The following is a 17554-nucleotide window of genomic DNA, read 5'->3' as shown; positions in this document are numbered from 1 at the left end:
GTAAATGAGATTATTCCATATTCATCTTTTTCTTTCTGGCTTATCTCACCTAACATGATTTATTCAAACTCTGTCAAGGTGAGGTGAAGAAGGTGAATTCACCATTCTTAATAGCTGAAAGTTCCCTCCCACCCCACAGTCCTTTACTTTGGTGCAATACACCAAACCTAGTCCAAGTTCTGCATTGTGTTTCCCCTTCTGTTCTTATTTATTTTTATTTTATTTTATTATTAATTTGTTTATTTAAGAAAGGAGACATTAACAAAATCATAGGATGGGGGTTACAACTCCACACAATTCCAGCCACCCAATCTCCATATCCCATCCCCTCCACAATAGCTTTCCCATTCTCTATCCCTCTGGGAGCATGGACCCAGGGTCCTTGTGGGTTGCAGAAGGTGGGAGGTCTGGTTTCTGTAATTGCTTCCCCGCTGAACATGGACATTGACTGGTAGATCCATACTCCCAGTCTGCCTCTCTTTCCCTAGTAGGGTTAGTCTCTGGGGAAGCTGAGCTCCAGGACACATTGGTGGAGGCTTCAGTCCAGGGAAGCCTGGCCAGCATCCTGATGGCATCTGGAACCTGGTGGCTGAAAAGAAAGTTAACATACAAAGCCAAACAAATTGTTGAGCAATCATGGACCCAAAGCTTGGAATAGTGGAGAGGAAGTGTTAGTGGAGTACTCACTGCAAACTCTAGTGTATTACTGCTTTCAAGTATATATTTGCCCTAGTTTATGGATACATGTGAACATATGCTCTATCTCCTGGAACCTGGTCCATATCTAGATTTTGGGACTTTGTTAGGAAGTGAACCACCTGGGATGGAATTAGAGAATAGTATGAAAGGAAAGGTCTCACCCAAGTCATGAAGCTCAAGGGTTGTCATTACACACCTGAAGTCTCTGGACACAGTCTGAAGTGAAGCATGCTGGGGTGGCACTTGTTGCATTGATTACGTTGCAATGAGTAGATACAATATTATTTTATAAGAATTGGGAGAAGCATAAGGGAAAGTGGGCCCTACCCTAGGGTCCCAGGACTGGGGGAAGTTTAGGCCCTATAGTGGAGATATGAGGTTCCTGCTGTCTTAGGGTTCGAGAAGACAATGGATAGTTACTGTTATCATCACATTATTTGGTAATTGGGTTAGCTTTGAAAAGTCCCTTTGTTAGACATACAATCAAATTTCTTAACTTCTGTACATGAATGAGATCAGACCATAATCATCATTTTCTTTCTGGCTGATCTCACTGAACTTGATTCTTTCAAACTCTATTCAAGATGAGGCAAAGAAGGTGAAATCACCAGTTTTAATAGTTGAATAGTAGTATTACATTGTGTATACAGACCACAACATTCTCAGCCACTCATCTGTTGTTGGACAGTTATTACCTGGTTTTGTTGGTGAAGGCCATTTTCACTGGTGTGAAGTATTTGCGTATATTATATGTGTTCTGTATTTTCAGAAATAATTTTCACATGTCCATATAGCAATAATTTATATATTGTAAATTTGGCACAAGTTATATTAATAAGTATACTAAAATATGCATGCAACATATATCCAATTTGTATTAATTTAATAAAAACTTTAACATCATTTATGACACTCCTACAATATAAACTGCTTACTAGGTAATAATATTTAAATCACTTTCTTTGGAGAATTAATTATAATTTGGGAATGAGTAAAATAATTTTGGCTCTATATTTTTCTTTATTTTTGTAATTAAAATATTTATTTATTTATTCTCTTTTGTTGCCATTTTTTTGTTGTTGTAGTTGTTATTGTTATTATTCATACCATCATTGTTGGATAGGACAGAGAGAAATGGAGAAAATAGGGGAAGACAGAGAGGGGAAGAGAAAGATAGACACCTGTAGAACCTCTTCACCACCTGTGAAGGGACTCCTCTGCAGATGGGGAGCCAGAGGCTCGAATTTGGATCCTTGTGCTGGTCCTTGCTCTTTGTGCCATGTGCACTTAATCCCGTGCTACCACCTGATTCCCTATTTTTATAATTTTATTTTTTATTTATTTCTCTAGAGTGAGGGCAAGATTCTGGAGAGGCCTGCAAGAGGGCTTATGATGATGTTCCTGATGTAAGTGACCAGTGTATGTGGAGAGAGGGATCTGTTAGAGGACTAGGCCCACAGCAGAGAATTACAGAAGCTAGACCTTCCACCTTTTCCACTTCATAAAATTGTATGATCCATACTTCTAGAGGAATAATGAATAGGGAAGATTCCAGTGGAGGGGACAGAACACTGAACTCTGGTCATAGAAACTCTATGGAATTGTGCCTTGTTATCTTAAACTATTGTTAATTATTATTAATTCACTAATAAAAATAAAAGGAAAATAAAATTCTAATGATGTGAAAGTTATGTATATTTACAAGAAGATTCTGTAAAGATAATTCAAAATAAAAATATAAGGGGAGTGGGCTGTGGTACACCTGGTTGAGTGCACATGTTACAGTGCACAGGACTCAGGTTCAAGCCCCAGTCCCTACCTCCAGGGGGAAAGCTTCACAAGTGATGAAAGAAGGCTTCAGGTGTCTCTCTGTCTAGCTCCCCCTTCCTTCTCTATTTCTGACTATGTATATCCAAAAAATAAAAATAATTTAAAAAATTAAAAATAAAATACATAGATAAGTATAAACTTACTGTTTTTCTTTTTCTGCGAGAGAGAGAGAGAGAGAAAGTGAGAGAGAAAGAGAGTGAGAGAGAGAGAGAGAAAGAAAGAAAGACAGAGAGAGAGATGGAGAAAGAGGTAACAGCACTGAAACCTCCTTCAATTTGGTGGGGTCTGGGCTCAAACCTGGGTCACACACATGGGTAACATTCTTATCACCTAACTCTTCCATCACCTAGCTCTTTATGTGTCCTTATTTATGACAGCTTCAAGGCCTAGTTCCCTTTACCTTGAAGCAAAAGCAAAAAAAAAAAAAATCTCCTCCCTTATTACAGCTAAGTAGTATTCAATTGTGTAGATATATCATTTATTATCCTCTCATATGTCATAAATTGTTTATTTGTCATGCTATCCATAGCACTACAATAAAAATCAATAAAAATATGTGTGTATACTTCTCTTGCAACTAATGTTTTGTATTCTTCTCCTAGCTACATAGGAATTGAGATGCTGGATTAGAGAGGAGATGAGTCTTTCACATTTTGAGGAAATTCTGTAATACTTTTCATGGGGGCTGGATTGAGTTACATTCTTACCAACATTGTAGAAGGGTTCTCAGTTCTTGTCAGCAAGTGTTTCCTGTATGTCTTGCTGTGATGACTGTTATTACTTCTGTTCTTCTTATTATAATATCAAATATCTGGTTTCACTGTAACACCTTTCTAATAATTACAAACTACTTGATTACTTGAGATGTTTTTAAATATATTTTTATTGAGGAATTTATGGATTATAGTCATCAGTAAATACAGTTGTTGGTATACGTGTAAAATTTCTCAGTTTTCTGCAAAAAAAAAACAAAAACAAAACAAAAAAAAAACCTCTCTAACCTAATCTAGGTCCTTCTCCATTGTGCACCAAGACCTGAAAGCCCCCTTCTTCCCCTTAGACCTACTCCTGGGGATATATCTTAAGGAACCAAACATATTCATCCAAAAAGATTTATGCACATTTATGTTAATACCAGCAAATTTGTAATTGCTAAAACCTGGAAGCAACCTAGGTGTCCAACAAAACAGATGACAGGCTGATAAGGTTGTGGTCTATGTAAACAATGAAATACTATTCAACTTTTAAGAATGGTTGACTCACCTTCTTCACTTCTTCTTGGATGGTTTTTGAAGGAAACATGTTAAGTGAGATAAGTCAGAAAGAAAAGAATGAATATGGGATTATCTCATTTACAAAGAGGAGTTGAGAAAAAAGAGCAGAAAGGGAAACACAAAGAAGAAATTGGACTAGGTTTCGTGTACTGCAAAAATTTAAAATTTTCATCATTATGCCTCCAGGGTTATCACTGGAGTTCAGTGCCTGTACTGCGAACCCACTACTCTTGTGGGCCTTCCCCCACCCCCCATTTTTGTTGCCCTTGTTATCAATGTTGTATAAGACAGAGATAAATCTAGACAGGAGGGGGAGACTGTGAGGGGGAGGAGAGAATGACACCTGCAGGTGTCATTGTGAAGCAACGCCCCTGCAGGTAGGGAGCCAGGAGCTGGAACCAGGATCCTTGTGCCTGTCCTTGCACCTGGTGTCATGCCCACTTAGCCACTGTTCTGCCACTCAGCCTCTAAAATTATATTTAAATCACAGGAGAAGCATATGAAAATACATATGATTATTATGAAAAGATGTAAATTATCAGGAATAGGGATGGAAGGAGTGAGGGGTAAAAAGAAAAAATATACATAGTGTCAATGATTGGTATTAAACCAAGAAGCATTTGTTTATGCATTTGTTTGTAGAAGTGTAAATCTTAAGATAAAATATTATTTATTCAATATTAATGCACCTTAACTAAGGAAAAATATAGTGGAAGTGAGGATGGCACTATTGAGAGACACCCAGATATTTAAGTGCCTCTACAGAGAAACAAGATGACTGGATGCCCAGTCAAAGAAGGTCTCCTACCAAAGATGGCTAGATAAAGAATAAGATATCAACATGTCCCCCTAATCACTTGGTGCTCCTCAGAATTCTGTTTATTCTGGGAACCTGCAGAGGTGGCTAATCTACTGTACTAAGAACTAATGTTTCTCTTGCTTTCGAATACACTACATACTAATCCAAGTCCCCCTCTGGAGCTGTTCAAGATAGATAATTAGAGCTAAATCTCAGCATATCCATTCTGGCAATATGCTAAGTCTGACATGGGAGGAAAAAGATTACAGCCCAATGAGTTGCAAAAATAAGCCAGCATGTAACAACAGGATCTAAGGGAGTGCCAGTGTTAATGGATTTTGTCCCTAACAACATCGTGTTTATTAACTAACTCATCAACTTCCTGTCAGTACAGTCCTCATGGATGCTCCTTTGACCTTGCTGAATTTCACAGTAGTTAAGCAGCACCACCTGGCCTCTACCGCTGTAGTTCCAGGGACTTTTCTGGAAGACCCAATTTAATCCCCAGGTGAAGATACAAGGAGTTAAGCAAACTACTTGCTAAATTGTGGGTTTATAAAACCTTGAGATATGAGATAAGCCAAAAAAGAGAAGGATGGATGTCAAACAAGCTCAACATAAGTGGAATATAAGAAACAAGGACAGAAATGGAAAACACAAAGTGAAATTTGGAAGGTGAGTGTGGTGTTTTACACCAAAGCAAAGAGTTCTGGGTGAGGGTGATGGGGGTGGTGGAGGTGGTGGAGATGGCTTAGATTATGGTACATAGAGCTAAACTGAGGGTGAGAGTGTTTTTCAGACATCTATCACACAGAAAGGAGAAATTATATCCTGACCTCCCTGAGGAGACAACCTCATCAATGTGTCCCAGAATCTTACCTCTCCAGAGCCCTACTTTACTAGGGAAAGATATAAACAGGAGGCTAGGTGGGACTCCCTGGTGAAGTGTACATATTACAGTGGTTAAGTGTACATATTACACTGTGCAAGAACTGGGGTTTACACCCCTGTTTCCCACCTGCAGAGGGAAGTTTCAAGAACGGTGAAACAGAACTGCAGGTGTTTCTCTCCCTCTACCTCGCCTCACTCTCAATTTCTCCCTGTGTCTATCCAATAATAAATTAATAATTAGAAAAAAAAAAGAAGAAAGGATGTGGGGATAGGTCAATCTTCCAAGGACTATGTCCATTTGAGAAGCAATTACAAAAGCCTTCCACCTTTTGCATCCCATAAAGAATTTTGGGGGAGTCTGGCGGTAGCACAGAAAGTTAAGCTCATGTGGTGCAAAGCGCAAGGACCTGTGTAAGGATCCCGGTTCTGAAACAGGTCTGCAGGTGTCGATCTTTCCCTCCCCTTCTCTGTCTTCCCCTCCTCTCTCCATTTCTCTCAGTCCTATCCAACAACAACACCAATAACAACAACAATAATAACTACAACAATAAAACAATAAGGGCAACAAAAGGGAATAAATAAATATTTTTTTAAAAAAGAATTTTGTGGGGGATTCTGGAAGGTGGCAAAATGAGAAGCTGCTAGTGGCTTGAGCTCCAACCACATCTACTGGAAATGGTAGGATTTTTTGCCTTTAGTAGGCCAGTCAATAAGCGGTCCTAGCGGTGACACCAAGGAGATGACTATAACTCTATTTGGGGTAGAAAATAGAGTAAAAAGAAAGGGAAATTTTTTTTTCTTTTAAATTACTATTCCCGAAGCAAACCCCCCAGTATAACCAGTCCCTGGGGACCAGAGATATGCTCCTAGCAGGCTCTCCTGCTGAGCTTCTTTCTTTACCAAGATTCCTGTCCCACCAAGGGGTGCCATTCATTCCAATCTATTCCCTTCCAAAACCTTTGGCCTTTTTTCTTTCTAAGTAGCCAATCAGCTGCCTCTGCTCAGGGGGCCTGAGGCAATCTGAAGCCATCCAAGCTGAAGACAGGACAGGTTTTTTAATCTGTTCTATTTTATTATCAATATAAGATAAATGCGTACCCCTTTCCCCCTCTCCTTCAGGTTGACCAAAATTAACTCTTAGTGTATTTTCCATTGCTAGGGGACTGGATGTCTTATTCACTGCTAAAATAACATATTTCACTTTTCCTACCACCCCTACCCATTCTCTCCCTCCCCCCCACATAACTAATTAAATAATAATAAATAAATGAATAAATAACTCTTTCCTTTCACTGCTCTTTTATTACTGTTCTTTTTCTTATCTTTTTTTCTTCTTTTTCTAATTCTTGTCATCCTTTCTTTCTTTCCTTTCCAGCTTTCTGAATTCACTGATACATGTTTGGGAATTATTTTGGGGAAGAAATCTGATTCAGAGTGGACTCTCTCTGTATGTATCTCTGCTCTACCTCCATTTCTCTTTAGCTACCCCTATAATATATAGTGGATAGTAGATTTGCATAACTGTCTATTCCTGCTATTCTTGTCTAGTCCTAGGGCTATTTTTTCTTTCTTTCTTGATAATCAGCTGCCTCTGCTCAGGAGGCTTGAGGCAATCTGGGACAGGTTTTTTACCCTGCTCTATTTTATTATTAATATTATATAAATGTGTATATCTCCCCCCCCTCCTTTAGGTTGACTAGAATTAACTCTTAGGGTATCTTTCATTCCTAGGGGACTGGCATCTTATCCATTGTGAGAGGAACTTGTCTCATTACTCCTACCTCCTCTACAGACCCTCCCCTTCTCCCTCCTCCTAGCTAATTTAAAAAAATAAAATAAAATAAAAATATATTAATCAATTAAAAAACTCTCCTTTCACTGCTCTTTTATTACAGCTCTTTTTCTCATCTTTTTTCTTTTATCTCTCTTGTTTCTCTTTTTGTTTATCTTGTCTTCCTTTCTTCCTTCCTTCTACTTTGTCTTTCTGAATTCACTGATAATCATTTGTGAATTATTTGGGGGAAGAAATGTGACTCAGAGTGGACTCTCTATGTGTGTATCTCTGCTCTACTTCCCTTTCTCTTCTTACTACCCCTAGAATATACAGTGGATAGTGGATTTGCATAATTGTCTATTCTTGATATCCCTTCATTCCTTTATCTTTCTGTTTCACTTGGACTTGGTTGCTATTTTTCACAGAATGGAGACATTGTTTGGCTAAATGGTAGTGATTAAACTGCTTCAATCCTTGCATCAGTTGCTATTGTAATTCCAGAGGTTGGTGATTGCATTTGTCATAAAGGTATTTAGTACAGTGTTGCTTGTACTCAAACACAACAGCTGAGGAACAAGAGAACATAAAAATAAGAAACACATGAATCAAAAAAATAGGTAGATCAAAAACAAATAAAACTGCTACTCCAATGAATGAAGAGCCCAGAAGAAACTACAAATCAGCCAGAAGTAAACATAGATAAGAAAATCATGCAAGCAATAATAAAATCATTAATCACAGAAATGAAAACAACATTGGAGGAAAGGAATGGCAGTGTTAGGGAAACAACAGTTGAGACCCCCAAGGAAAATACTGATTATCTTGAGGCAATTAGAGAACTGAAAGCTGAAATAGCTGAACTGAGGCAAGAAGCAGAGGGAAGGGAAAGCAGAATAGCAGAAGCAGAAAACAGAATTAGTCAGACAGAGGATGAGTTAGAGAAAACTAAGAAAGTGGTGAAAGAGCTGAAAAAGAGATTGAGAGACACTGAAAACAACAACAGAGACATATGGGATGATCTCAAAGGAAGTAACATTCATATAATTGGCCTGCCAGAGAAAGAAAGAGAGGAAGGGCAAGGAAAGAATCTAAAGGAAACAATAGAAGAAAACTTCCCAGACCTAAATAACAGAAAGGACATCAAGATTCAAGAGGCCCAAAGAGTTCCAAACAGAATCAACCCAGACCTGAAGACACATCATAGTCACAATGAGAAGAAGTATGGATAAAGAAAGGATAGTAAAGGCTACAAGAGAAAAACAAATAGTCACATACAGGGGAAAACCCATAAGATTATCTGCAGTCTTCACTCAAACTTGAAAAGCCAGATGAGAATGGGAAGCTATCTCCCAAGCCCTGAATGAAAAAAGGTTTCAACCAAGGATAATATATCCTTCTAGACTTTCATTCAAACAAGATGGAGGGATCAAAACCTTCTTAGACAAACAACAGTTAAAGGAGGCAACCATCACCAAACCAGCCCTGAAAGAGGATCTAAAAGGCCTCTTATAAACAAGAACATCACTATAATACTTGCAATATATCAGAGCAAACAAAAATGTGTTGAATAATGGCACTACAATACATTAAATCCATAATATCAATAAATGACAATGGCTTAAACTCACCCATCAAAAGGTACAGAGTGGGGGGATGGATCAGAAAACATAACCAAACCATATGCTGCTTGCAAGAATCCCATCAGATAAACACAGACTTAAAGTGAAAGGATGGAAAACTATCATACAGACTAACGGAACACAAAAAAAGGTAGGAACAGCCATTCTTATTTCAGATCAATAGATTTTAAATTAAATAAAGTAATAAAAGATAGGCAAGGACATTACATAATTATTAGAGGATCAATCAGCCAAGAAGACTTAACAATTATTAACATCTATGCACCCAATGAGGGACCATCTAAATACATCAAGTACCTAATGAAAGAGTTTCAAAAATATATCAATAATAATACAATAATAGTGGGAGACTTTAATACCCCATTCTCACACTTAGACAGATCAACAAAGCAGACAATCAAAAAAGATACAAGATAATTAAATGAAGAGATTGACAGAGTAGACCTCTTGGACATTTTCAGTCATTCACCCAAAAAAAAAAACTGGAATACACCTTCTTTTCAAATCCACACAAAACATACACAAGGATAGACCACATGTTAGGCCACAAAGACAGCATCAATAAATTCAAGAGCATTGAAATCCCCAAGTAACTTCTCAGACCACAGTGGAGTAAAACTAGCATTTAACAACAAACAGAAAATTATTAAAATACACAGAAATTGGAAACTAAACAACATACTCCTTAAGAACCACTGGGTCAGAGAGTCGCTCAAGAGAGAAATTCAAATGTTCCTGGAAACAAACGAAAATGAAGACAAAACCTATCAAAATATTTGGGACACAGCTAAAGCAGTATAGAGAGGGAAACTTATAGCCATACAATCACATATTAAACACCAAGAAGAAGCTCAAATGAACGACCTTACTGCACACCTTAAGGACTTAGAGGAAGAGGAACAAAGGAACCCTAAAGCAACCAGAAGGACAGAAATCACTAAAATGAGAGCAGAAATAACATTGAAAATAACAGAACCATACAGATGATCAATGAAGCCAAATGTTGGTTCTTTGAAAGATTAAACAAAATTGACAAACCCCTAGCCAGACTCACCAAACAAAAAAGAGAGAGACTTAAATTAATAGAATTCTAAATGATGGAGGAGGTATCACAACTGACACCAAGGAAATCCAGAGAATCATGTGAAACTTCTATGAAGAACTATATGCTAGCAATCTAGAGAATCTGGAAGAAATGGAACAATTCCTATAAACATATGTCCTTCCAAAACTGAACCACGAAGAACTACAAAACCTAAATGCACCAATTACAGACAAAGAAATTGAAACCATTATTAATAATCTCCCCAACAACAAAAGTCCTGGAACATTTGGCTTCACAAACAAATTCTATAAAACTTTCAGGAAACAGTTAGTACCCATACTTCTTAAGCTTTTCCATAAGATTGAAGAAATAGAAATACTCCCTTCCACTTTCTATGAAGCCATCATCACCCTAATATCAAAAGCTGATAGGGACAGAACAAAAAAGGAAAACTACAGACCAATATCTCTGATGAACATACATGCCAAAATATTAAACAAGATATTGGCCAACAGGATACAGCAGAACATCAAAAAGATTGTTCATCTTCTTAGAAAAGAAAACACAAGTCTAACCTGAAATGGAATTGGAGTATTACACCAAAGTAAAAGACTCTGGGGTGGGTGGGTGGGTGGGTGGGGAGAATACAGGTCCATGAAAGATGATGAATGACATAGTGGGGGTTGTATTGTTAAACGGGAATCTGGGGAATGTCATGCATGTACAAATTATTGTATTTACTGTTGAATGTAAAAAATTAATTCTCCAAAAAAGAAATTATATATATATATATAAAGAATAGTAAAAAAAAAAAGATTGTTCATCACGACCAAGTGAGATTCATCCCAGGAATGCAAGGCTCCTTCAACATCCATAAGTCAATCAATGTCATTCACCACATCAATAAAAGCAAAGCCAAAAACCACATTCTTATCTCAATAGATGCAGAGAAAGCCTTTGAAAAAAATCCAACAACTATTCATGCTCAAAACTCTACAAAAAAATGGGAATAGATGGGAAATTCCTCAAGATAGTGGAATCCATATATATAAACCCACAGCAAACATCATACTCAATGGACAGAAGCTGAAAATATTCCCCCTCAGATCAGGGACTAGACAGGGCTGTCCACTGTCACCGGTACTCTTCAACATAGTATTGGAAGTTCTTGCCATAGCAATCAGGCAAGAGAAAGAAATCAAAGGAATACAGATTGGAAAGGCAGAAGTCAAGCTCTCACTATTTGTGGATGATATGATAGTATACATAGAAAAACCTAAAGAATGCAGCAGAAAACAACTGGAAGTTATTAGGCAATATAGGAAGGCATCAGGCTACAAAATCAATGTACAAAAATCAGTGCCATTTCTTTATGCAAACACTAAATCTGAAGAAGAAGACATCCAGAAATCACTCCCATTCACTGTTTCAGCAATATCAATCAAATACCTAGGAATAAAGTTGACCAAAGTAGTGAAAGACTTGTATACTGAAAACTATGAGTCGCTACTCAAGGAAATAGAAACTGATATCAAGAAATGGAAAGATATCCCATGCTCATGGAGTGGAAGAATAAATACCATCAAAATGAATATTCTCCCCAGAGCCATATACAAATTTAATGCAATACCCATCAATGTTCCACCAAGCTTCTTTAAGAGAATAGAACAAACACTACAATCATTTATCTGGAAGCTGAAAACACCTAGAATTGCCAAAACCATCTTAAGGAAACAAAACAGAAATGGAGCCATCAGACTTCCAGATCTCAAACTATATTATAAAGCCATCATCATCAAAACAGCATGGTAGTGGCACAAAAATAGGCACACAGACCAGTGGAACAGAATTGAAAGCCCAGACATAAATCCCCACACCTATGGACATCTAATCTATGATAAGGGGGACCAAAACATTAAATGGAAGAAGGAGGCTCTCTTCAACAAATGGTGCTGGCACAACTGGGTTGTAACATGCAGAAGAATGAAATTGAACCACTTTATCTCACCAGAAACAAAAATCAACTCCAAATGGATCAAAGACCTAGATGTCAGACCAGAAACAGTCAAATACTTAGAGGAAAACATTGGTAAAACAGTTTCTCACCTACACCTCAAGGACATGTTTGATGAATCAAACCCAATTGCAAGGAAGACTAAAGCAGAAACAAACCAATGGGACTACATCAAATTGAAAAGCCTCTGCACATCCAAAGAAACTATTAAACAAACAAAGAGACCCCTCACAGAATGGGAGAAGATCTTCACATACCATACATCAAACAAGAAACTAATCACCAAAATATATAAAGTGCTCAGCAAACTTAGCACCAAAAAAGCAAATGACCTCATTAAAAAATGGGCAGAGGATATGAACAAAACATTCACCTCAGAGGAGATCCAAAAGGCTATCAAACATATGAAAAACTGCTCTAGGTCACTGATTGTCAGAGAAATGCAAATTAAGACAACATTGAGATACCACCTCATTCCTGTAAGAATGGCATACATCAAAAAGGACAGCAGCAACAAATGATGGAGAGGCTGGGGGACAGAGGAACCCTTTTGCATTGCTGGTGGGAATCTAAATTGGTCCAGCCTCTGTTGCTGGGATATTGTGCAGATGCATTCACATCTGCCATGTTGTACCCTCAGGCTACTGCTAGTTCCCGTGAGAGTTGGAACATTCTCGGAGTGTCTGTTTTGCCATGTTGTGCCCTCAGGGAATTGTCTATTTCCCCGCGATATTTGGAGTGCTTTGGTCACTTCTCCCCCTTCACATTCTCACGATAGTTATTATCCTATCCTGGAGTGCTATGGTTACTCCTCCCCCTTCCCATTCTCGCAAAAGCTGCTCCTATAAAAGCCCTTCTTCTTCCATACCTCACTCTCTTGTCAGAGCTTCACTTCGGTGTTCAGACACAGGAAATGTTACTGCGCGAGGTGGCCATTTTCACTACCTCCATGTGGCCCAACCTGCTTCTCTCACACCCAACTCTGAGGTGCCAGCGCAAATAAAGATTTGTGTCCTCTCTTCACTTCGGACCTCCTCTCTCTCTTCTCCGTGGCCCACAACAACATCTGGCGCCCGACGTGTCCTGCACTCATGCCCGGCCTGAGGTCCAGAAAAGCCACCCAGACACAGGTAAGTGGCAGCCGCCTGACTCTGTGGCCCTGCATTTCCCCTCACCATGGGATTTTTTTCGTTTTATGAGGAGGTGTACCAGACATTATCTCCTCTCCTGGAATAGGATCTTGCTCTCAGAGACACTTTAATTTTTGCTACACAGTGGGTTCTCATAGCTATAATTGCTACTTACAAGATATGTACAACGTGGACTGCCATAGGATAAGTGATATTGAGGCTGAGATACGAGAGTTAAAGCATATGTGCTTAAGATGCCTTAAGCGATCAGCAGCTAGTCCCAAAACTTCTGTCCCCACAGACACATACACGTGTTCGGACGCTCCTCGTTTGACCCTGCCCCCAGCTGCCACGGTTTTGGCTTCCCCTGAGGCTTCCGATTCCCTAACCCCGTCCCCTGCTGATACCTCATCATTATGAGATCCTGAGGTTTCTGCCACGATCCCTGCCCCTGCTGATACCTCATCATTAAAAGACCCTGAGGTTTCCGCTTCGGCCCCTCCCCCTACTGATGCCTTATCATTAAGAGACCTTGTGGCAGAGATACAACAGTGAAAGGATATGTCTCCAGCATTTAGAGACCTTAAACCTTTTGTAGTCTGTCCCAAGAGCTCTGTCCCCATAGATATGCTCTCAGTTTCCCCTGTAGCCACTACAGCAGCCTCCACTTCTGTAACTCTTTCCCCCACGTCATCAGACCAAGTCCACACTTTCCCAGTAAATGTGGGCCCCAATAGACAAAACCCTCAGGTGAGGCATCCATATTCCTCCAAAGGTCTCAGGGAACTCAGACAAGCCATGAAGAAGGATGGATATATGGCACCTCCTCCAAGATTTCTGTGCGGTTAATAAAACAATGCAGGTCTGGGGCTCCCCCAAAAGGGATTTGCCTCTTGCTTCTGCAATTCCCACGGGAATTCCAATTATAGTTATTGATACACAAGATTGTTTTTTCTCTATTCCCTTGCATCTGCAAGATTGTAAATGTTTTGCCTTCTCTGTTGCTTCTATTAATAATGCCAACCCTGATGATATATTTGAATGGGTGTGCTGTCCCAAGGCATGGTCAATAGTCCTACAATTTGTTGAGAGACTGTTAAATCTGCCCTTTTTCCATATATCCATAAGGGCCTTAATGTTTTTCATTACATGGATGACATATTAATATGAGGAAAATCAGATACAGATCTCTGTGCCCTACGTGATTTTCTCATTCCTGCATTAAAGAAAAGCAGCCTTAATGTGGCTCCTGAGAAGATACAGCTAATTACTCCAATATATTTTTTAGGTTCAGAGATTTCTCTAATGCAAATTCGTCCCTTAAAACCTAGTGTTACTTTTCCTTCTAACCTCACTCTTGCTTCTTTACAAAGTTTTCTTGGAAATTTAAATTGGCTTAGGCAGTATCTTTATCTGCCTACAAGCTGCCTCCAACCACTGTTTGACCTGTTAAAAGGAAACAAATAGCCCTCCTCAAAACGTAGGTTAACTCCCAAGGCCTCCTCGGCACTGGAAAGGGTTAGCCAGGCCCTCCAGGACATGCACCTTGTTCGATTCTTCCCCTCCTCTCCGGTAAACCTTCTAATCTTTAACTCCACCCCCATAGTAGTAGGGGCATTGTGGCAGAACCATGGGGTTCTCGAGTGGCTTCACATGACAGTAGGCGGAGCTCCAAGACTCCTCACTGAGATAGACGCATTAGCATTCATGGTTTGCCAAGGAAGAAATAGGTCTGTGCAGGTCTTAGGGAAAGAACCGGATTTAATTATTCTACCCTTTTCTCTCATAGATACAGAGTGGCTCATACGCCATCATTCCTGCTTTGCCATAAGCTTCTTGGGTTTTCCAGGACAAATAGATAACCATTTTCCTTCTAATAAATTGATAGCTTCTTTACCTCTTTTGCCTGTGTGAGTAATGACAGATATAAATTTGTTTCTTTTTTAATGATATGTTTTTATAACAAAAGTTTTTTTTTTTACTCCTGTGTGTTATAACTAAATGTTTATATGCATGTTTTAAGTTTGGTAAAACATTATATTAACGATTAAAAGTGTAACTTTGGAGCTATATCACTACCAGGAAAGGTAAAGTTAATTTGCTAAAGTTACTAACTATTTAATGTAAAGTCTAAATATTTAACGTGACAATATATCCCCAAAACTAAAATGCAAATTATGTATACAGGACGCTTTTGGAGGGCCCCCAAAACTGCATTGTGAACTATCTTGTGGAAATTAATCCACAACAGATCTGGCATCAATCTGGCACTGCAAATGTTAAAACCATTGTCACTAACATATGTTACCTCTCTAAGTAACCTGAGTCTGTTTATACTCCAAAGTAAAAATGGTTAAAAAAATCAATATATATTTTACCTATAATTGGTCTAAAGATCCTGCTGTAGAGACTGCTACAGGAGGGTACATTGGATGACATTTTAACAAAATCATAAAGATATTCAAACCAATTATAATCATCGAGGTATCAATTATAGTAAACCTCTAACTTGTTACAAGTTTTTTTTTTTTTCATTAGTAAGTGAGTACAGCTTTCAAGCATTCATATGAAGAATAATCTGTTCATATGGTAAGGTATTAAACTATAAAAAGTTCCTTCATACACAACCTATGTAAATTAACAACATTCACATATTCTTGTAAACTTAACTGGGGTATCTTGTCTTGCCACCATAAGCCATGCCTTTGTCAGCCAACAATTTAAAGATGTTTCACTTTATAATATCACCCATGCCATGGACATCCTTTACTACCCCTAAGACAAATGGCTGTGCCCCTAGACATCACATCCACTGACTGCTTCCCTTAGACTTGAGATATGATCCCAACTCCTCATACCAATGGATACATTCCCCCTTCCTTACCTGTCTACCCTTAGTTGTGGGACATTAGCTTGTTTTACTTCTTCTGCTCATAATAGGTCCTATAATTTTTTTAAACATTCTCATTTATTTATTAATGAGAAGGAGAGGAGGAGAGAGAAAGAACCAGACATTACTCTGGTACATGTGCTTCCAGGGATCGAACTTGGGACCTCACGCTTGAGAGTCTAATGCCTTATCCACTGCAACACCTCCCAGACCATGGTCCTATAATTTTTAATAAGCTCATGGCCTTTTTGCAACAACAGATTGATGCCATAAATATGCAACCTATACAAACTCACTATCATAGGCTGGACATGGCAGAATATTGAGTTGCTGTGGAGGATTTGACCCCTCCATCAGAACATCCACCCTGTAGAGGGATGGCTAGCCAATGATGGGTAAAAGGGAAACTAGTGCTACCCAATGAACCTAAGACAGGTCACTTGGTACTACTGGGCAAAAATGACCAGGTGTTCCAATGACGGGTAAGACGGAAGGCTGATCCCCAACCTAAGACAGGCACAGTCTTCCCTGCCACAAAACAAAGTCTGCCAAACATCAAAACATGATATAAGAAAGGGGGACATGTGGGGAGCCACATGTGTCCTCAAGGTTGCTATTGGCATGGCCATAGAGTTTATGTTAAAAGATAGTTCCTGGGAATTGGACGGTGGTGCAGCAGGTTTAGCACAGGTGGCGCTAAGTGCAAGAACCAGCTTAAGGATCCCAGTTTGAGCCCCTGGCTCCTCACCTGCAGGAGAATAGCTTCACAGGTGGTGAAACTGGTCTTCAGGTGTCTCTTTCTCTCCTCTTCTCTGTCTTCCCCTCCTCTCTCCATTTCTCTCTGTTCTATCCAACAACTACAATATCAGTAATAACAACAATATAATTAAAACAATAAAACAACTAGGGCAACAAAAGGCAAAGTACCAAAAAAAAAAAAAAAAAGATCCTGCTTCCCTACACCTTAGAGTCCTTATTAAAAGATAAATTCTTTTTCCCCATGAATCACCCAGGACCTTCCAGATAACAACTGACTACCATGACAAATAATATAAAATATAAAATAATAGTAATAAATGAATAGGAAAGATACATCACCCAATACTCAGTTGGCTAAGGCACCAAACCTCTTTTTCTATAAAACATTCAATCAGATGCCCTGCTAACCATGAGAAGCAGATTGTTTGTGTTTCTTCCACAGGAATCCTGGAAAAAAATCATCTGGTCCCCTGCAAACCCTGACATCACCCACTAGATGGAACGACTACAGTGGCACAACCCACCCGAAACCGTGGATGTCACCTGACGCAATCTGAAGAACCTGATTCACAGACTCCAAGTACAGAATTTTTTTACTGCCTGTCTGCCTTTCCTGCTTCTGCTTTGACCTGTCACATCTTGGCGGTTCCCAGCTCACTCTCTACAGAAAAGCAGAATTCCAGAGGCTGACCTTCCTCATGCAGCATTTCATCCCCTGCCATTTCTCCCCCTACTCACCTACTATGGACTGAGACTTCTATCTACTTGCTGGTAGACCCTTTGGACACTTTAGACAATTTTACAGCAGC

Source organism: Erinaceus europaeus, chromosome 14 (genome assembly GCF_950295315.1).
Source record: "Erinaceus europaeus chromosome 14, mEriEur2.1, whole genome shotgun sequence".
In the NCBI taxonomy this organism is placed as follows: domain Eukaryota; kingdom Metazoa; phylum Chordata; class Mammalia; order Eulipotyphla; family Erinaceidae; genus Erinaceus; species Erinaceus europaeus.
Note: the sequence above shows the minus strand (reverse complement) of the source record.